Raw genomic sequence first — 6,548 nt, forward strand, 5'->3', positions numbered from 1 at the left:
GTCATGTCCGACCGGTTAAAGGTCAAGACGTACAGTTGCCCAGGTTGATCTGTTTGCAAAAACATCCTCAGCCACATTCAACGAAATATTCCTACCGGTTCTAGAGGGGCACTCGTCGCATCTACCCGAAGACAGTCCTGTACTCAGAAATCATCAGAGACTGTGCGCGCTCTAAAGTCACCAAAGCCTCGGTGTGGTGCACCTCGGCAGGTCCCCACCGATCACATTCTCCGCCTCCCACCTGGCTCCAGCTCTCCCTTTTTTCCTTGTGCACACTGGACCCAGCACCCGTATCCTTGGCAATTCTAAACATGAACTTCACCACGGTGACCCCCTCATGTGGGTCCGTGTGCACGACCGCCACCGTCTCTTACACTTCATTCACATAGGCATATGTCTGCCACACTCCCAGGCACACATTCCCAGAGAGCCCGGACTCTGGCTGTGGTTGCACTACCGCTCAGGGTAGTTAGTGCCGGGTGCCCACCGGGCGGGCATGGGACATGCATGGAGGATGTAGCACTGCCTAGGGGGACTGCGCTTAAGCATCCTCTGCAGCAAGCTGGCAGTCTCAGGTCATCCTCGCTCACTTTTTCTTACCACCTTTGGTTTCTCTAGGTAAGACCACTCACCTAGACGCAAAGACCCTTCTCACTCTGGAATATGATCAGAAGGTGTCTGCAGAATAACACTCCTCCTAGAGGTAGTTGCAGCCCCTGAGTCTGGGGGATTATGAACTTTTCGGATACACACATTTCTATCCAGCCTCTGAAAGCCCACTATCTCGCTCTACAAGTCTGTTTTCTCCGGGTCAGACCAATGTTATGTTTTTTTTTTTTTTTTTTTTTTTTAAGGACATATGTTAGGGACGTTTTCCTAGGTTCCTAGGGCAGAGTACTCACCCCAAGTTTGCAGAGGTGTCTCCTTGCCAGGAACAGGGCTTGGTACACAGTAGGTGAGCATTAAATGTTTTTTCTGGACAAGGTCTTCCCAAGCCTGTCCTGGTCAGACTGTGGAACTGGAATGTGGATGGGCACTGCCTCCTGGTGGTACTTAGTGGAACTGACACCGACAGCTTCTGAACGTGGGTAAATTCACCTTCCTCTCCCTTCAGGGCTTCAGCTGTAAAACCCAGACTGTTTTAATACATGTTTGCTAGTGTATGCCTGGAGCACACTGTAAAGTTCTTCACACGGGTTCCCGGCCGGCCACAGAAAGTCCAGTTCAGTGATGGGTGAAGAACATCTGGCTCCAGGGCCCAAGGTTCAATTAGTGTCACTTACAATGTAGGACAGCATCCCAGAGGAGCCCCAATGCCCCCAGAGATGGTTGGATCTGCAGCCTTGGAGAGAACAGCTCTAGGGGGTACTGTGACCTCCTAAGGGTGACATCTGTCTAGGACAGTGGTTCTCAACCTTCTGAATGCTGCTGCCCCTTAATGCAGTTCCTCATGTTGTGGTGACCCCCCCATAAAATTATTTTCATTGCTACTTTGTAACTGTAATTTTGCTACTGTTATGAATCATAATGTAAATATCTGATATACAGGATATTAGATATACAATGGCAGTGAAAAGATCGTTCCAACCCCCAAAGGACTGTACCCACAGGTTGAGAGTCACTGGTCTAGGGAGTCAGGCTTTCATATGCTTGGTGTACTTCAGGATGATCAAACAAATAAATAAACAAACCCCCAAATCAAGTAGCTTCACTGGCTCAACTTGTCATCTCAGAAATGATAGGGGCTGGGGTCTTCCGAGTGACACTCAGTTTGTGAGGCTTTGCCTGTCAGTGTCTGCCACCAGCCTGGGCCTCTGCTCTATCCAGCCCTTGAGTACTTTCCCATAGACTACTACCACTGTGCTGTTGAGCTTTCAGTTTTAATTTATTTTTAAGTAATATAAGCAGCATGTGGCTAGTGGCTATAAATGTACAATGCATCTCTTTGCTCAAAAACATGCCCCGGGGTTGGGAGCTGTATCTTAGTGAAAGAATGCTTGCCTGGCATGTAGGAAGTCCTGGGATTGATCTCCAGCACTGCATAAACCAGGTGTGGTGGTGTACAGCTGTAATCCCAGCACCTAGGAGATTGAAGCAGGAGGGTCTGAAATTCAAAGTCGTCCCAGTTACATAGTCACATAGAGGCCAGGTGGACTCTGTCTCCAGGGTATGGAGTGTGGAGTGTGGAGTGCGGGAAATTCATATGTCATGTTCATCTTTGTCCCATGTTCATCCCTGTGCTAGTCGCTCCCACCAGGAGGGGCATGTCTTACCAAGCAAAATGGCTTGGAGTAGACTGATCATGACCTCATGGTCTTCTGTGAAGCCACTGTGAGGACTTTTACCAGCTGCCAGGAAACATTTAAATGACAGGAAAATTTCTGTGGCCCAAACAATAGGGATTTAGTTAGCATCCAAGGAGTTGTGGGTGAACTAAAAATTGTTTTATTGCTTAATATTAACCCTTTCCAGCTTCCTGATTTGCCAACCTCATGGTCATAAGATGGCTGCCATAGGATCAAGTATCAAGACTTTACCCAACAGTTTCCACACTTGAAAAATGGTGATCAGGATGGAAAGCTTCCTTATTAAGTTAAAAAAAGAAATCATTCCCATATCTGCCGCCACCCCTTCCACACCAGGTATAGGATTCCCCTTATATTTCCTTGATTCTGTGGGGATCACCTAGCCTTCTGGGCATACAGAGGAGCCTAGAAGAGAGCACCTGACATAAATGACTCTATTTTTTTTTTTCATTTTTCTGGGACAGGATTTCCTGTAGCAAGGCTGGCTTTGAACTCCTGATTTTCCTGAGTGAACCCAGATGGGGAATTGAGCAGCTCACACGTGGGCCCCTCCTTCTTCCTCCATGGGAGGACTCTATGTCTCAGCCTTTATGTCTTCCTCTGTTTGAGTAGATCTCACCATTTGCCCTTTTACCTCCAAGTGGCACCTTGCTGTGCCTCCTGAACAAAGAATCTGTTTGGCCTTGAAGGGGACCTCAAGTCACTACCTCTGTGTAAAAGCAAAGGACTGTTGGAATTGTGGCAATTCTGGCTTATTTGTTTATAAACATATATTTTAGAGACAGGGCTTCATGTAGCCCAGGCTGACTTCACTTGGTTATATGGCTGAGGATGACCTTCAACTCCCTTGTGCTGGGGCTACAGAGATGCATCACCCCAACTTAGGTTATTTATTTATAGACCTCACTGGGGATTTCAGAAGTCTCTGGACCGTCTGTGCTCCTTCAGTTATCAAGTTCTTAGTGGTGTCAGCTTCAAGGTTAAGAGAAGCTGGGGTGGAGGATAGCTGGCCAGCCCAGGCCTCCATCTTGCATCCTTACACCTGGGCAGCACCCCTTCAGCTTTGCCCATCGCCCCCGATGTGTAATCAAATTACCTGGGGCTCTTGGCTAAACACACTCTGGCTGAGAGTTATGGAGCCAGCTCTAAGCTGGAGTTCTTGTGTGACTTGAGGTACCCTGACCACATTAGCAAGGCTGGAGACCAGTTGTTTTCAATACCAGCTGCTCAACAGAACCTCCTGACTTACAGGGTTGGGAAATATCCCAGCACAAAAAGCACAAGGACCTGAGTTCAGATAAACATAGTGTGTGTGTGTGTGTGTGTGTGTGTGTGTGTGTGTGTGTGTGTGTTTGGGCAAGGTTATGGGTCAGGAGACAAGACTACCCATCTGTTATGGAGAGAGGGAGAGGGAGACAAGGGTTCCTGGAAACTCCAGGCTGGTGAGCCTGGTATCTGCAGCAGCAAACCAGAGACTACTTCAAACAAGGCACAAGGCTGGAATGGACACCTGAGGCTGTCCTCTGAGTTCACACACACACACACACACACACACACACACACACACACGCCATGCACTTGCACACAAAGATTATATATATAAAAAGATGTGGGGCTGGAGAGATAGCTCAGAGGTTAAGAGCACTGGATGCTCTCCCCAGGTTCTGAGTCAATTCCCAGCAACCACATGGTGGCTCACAACCATTTGTCATGAGATCTGGTGCATGTTACATATGTAAGCAAATATATATTTTATATATTACATTATTTTATAATAATTATAACACACACACACACACACACACAAACAGATAAAAGCAAGGATCTTCCTGGACCTATTTGAATCACTGGGGTTGCCCTCCACCCCCAGGTCAATCTCAGGTTGGAATCAGACTGAGATTATTGCTCAGCCAGATGTGGGAACTATCAGGGGAATATGGGGACCCACACTCTAGGGCTGAGGAAGCTTACAGAAGGAATTTTACTTTTCTGTGTCTGTATAGTGGGGTGATAGCGGGTTTCCCCACGAGTGCCTTGGAAGTAGGAGAGAGTGGATGCTTAGGGTGTGAACCCCCTAAGGCCAAGCAGTACCTCACAGGGGGTCATGAGAGATGTGAGTCAAGACAGCAGGTCTGATGGCCATAGACTTTCTTCAGTGCCCAGGATTGATAGTAAAATCCCCCAGGTTTGTCTCCACTCTCCCTTTGGCTTTCACAGTGGCCTAGAGACCTTTGACCCTTTCCTTCCCAGCCCCCTTCTCCAGCGGGTGTCCAGCCTCACAGGACACCAGGGCGCTGCTGTCTTCTTTTGAGGCAGACGTTTGTATTCCTTACTTATCAGTTTTTGTTGTGGGAAATACAATTACTTTTCATAAAAAGGCTCCTGTTAACATGGATTCTGCTTATTGTTTTCAAATGAATGAATTTTGAACATTCCCTGGTTTTAATTTAAAGTAGGATAGCTATCATCTCTTCTGGGTCCTTTTAAATTAAACAATAGCTTCATCTTTTCTTTCTCTTTCCTCTCCCTCTCCTCCCTTCCTTCTTCCTCCTGCTCTTTCTCCTCCTCTCTTCCTCTAAACAACCAGTGTCCACTGGACTACATCACTGACTTGTGACTCCTTTGGGACAGGGTCTTGCTAAGTGGCCCAGGCTGGCCCTGAGTAGCACTCTGCCGCTTCGGCCTCTTGAGGGATGGGGTTCCAGGGCTACACCATCATCCAGATTTCCACTTCCAGGGGTTTACCATCATCCCGATTCCTGCTTCCAGGGGTTCATCATAATCCTGATTCCCGCTTCCAGGGGTTCACCATCATCCTGATATTAAAGTGTAAAAATTTCTAAGCTCACAAAATTTGAGCCCCTTGCTCATGCTAAACTTTCCTAGAGACTTCCTGCTGGGAAGAAGAATAGCTCCAGAGACCTGGGTCATCTTCAGTGACGATGCCTGCACTCTGAGGGTCAGGATGTTGCCATTTCCCCATGCTGCGGAAGTCTAAGTTCAAAGAAGACATAGTTACTAGAAAGTCCCTAATGCTCCAATGAGAGGCCATAGGCCAGGACCCCTTGTGCAGAAAAGGCTTCGGGGTCCCTGGAACCTGCTCCTAAGCAGCCTCACTGCTGGGGGGACTGTCTTCCTCCCATTGTCATCCTCCTCCCCCCTTCTCTCTTTCCCTCCTTCTCCCTCTTCTCTTCCCCTTTCCTCTCTCCCTCCTCCGATTTCCCCCTCTCCTTCTCCCTCCCCTCCTCCTCAGCCTCTTCTACCATGTTTCTTGCTGAAGGCTTGGCCCAGCCAACTGTGAAAGATTGTATGAGACAGGCGTAGCAGAGGTGGGAGCTTTGAGGTGGGGCTGGGAGCCTGAGGTGACTCAATTACATAAGGGCCACCAGGGGTAGGGGGCAGTTATGTAAGGAGGACAGGAGGACAAGGAGGGTGCAGCCAGAGCAAAGGAAGGAGCTGGAGGGCTGAGATGGGGACAGAGCAGAGGACATGTCCATCACTGGTTAGGCAGCTGCCTTGCAAGTCAAAACTAAGAGGTGCTGTAGGGGTCCTCCTCGGTCCCCTCATACACCCCACCCACACAGATTTTATTTACACTTTTCCTTCTGGCTCCACTGGTACACAATGCTGGAAGGCTTCGGTGTGCTCTTACTGAACTCCTTGGCGGTTTAATGAACTGGTTTCTGTAACTTGCAAACAAGACTCTTATACACTACAGGACTCTTCCTGCCCAATACCAGAATAGACAGAGTGTCTGGAAACCCTCAGGCTTATGGCAATGCTCAAGGCATCTGTGTTGAGTGAACAGAACACAATGGCAATTTCTTGTCATAGCTCTTACTCTCATGCTGTCCTACTTGACGATTACCTAATCTACCAATAGGCTACTCTTACCTGTGTCTCTGCTGCCAGCAGGAAAATGTTGGGAGTCAATCAACAAGCATGGCTGAGGCTCTATGCTAGATGCCAGGGCCACCACTGAAAACAAGGTACTTCTGCTATTCACTTTGTTAGCTGTGCCTGGACACATGGGGGTGTGGGACTGTCCCATTGGGCTGTGATGGGTGGCGACTTGTGACCATGGGTAAATAATGGCAAGAGTACTGGTTATCATCACCACGAAAAGAATTTCAAAGCTGATGGAGGGTGGGGTGAGCAGTCTCTGGTGTTTGCTGACCAGGACTCCCTGTCTGCACTGGAAGTGTTTGATATCTGGGTGCCCATGTGTCATGATGAGCAGCA

The sequence above is a fragment of the Phodopus roborovskii genome, unplaced genomic scaffold (genome assembly GCF_943737965.1).
Source record: "Phodopus roborovskii unplaced genomic scaffold, PHOROB, whole genome shotgun sequence".
Lineage (NCBI taxonomy): Eukaryota > Metazoa > Chordata > Mammalia > Rodentia > Cricetidae > Phodopus > Phodopus roborovskii.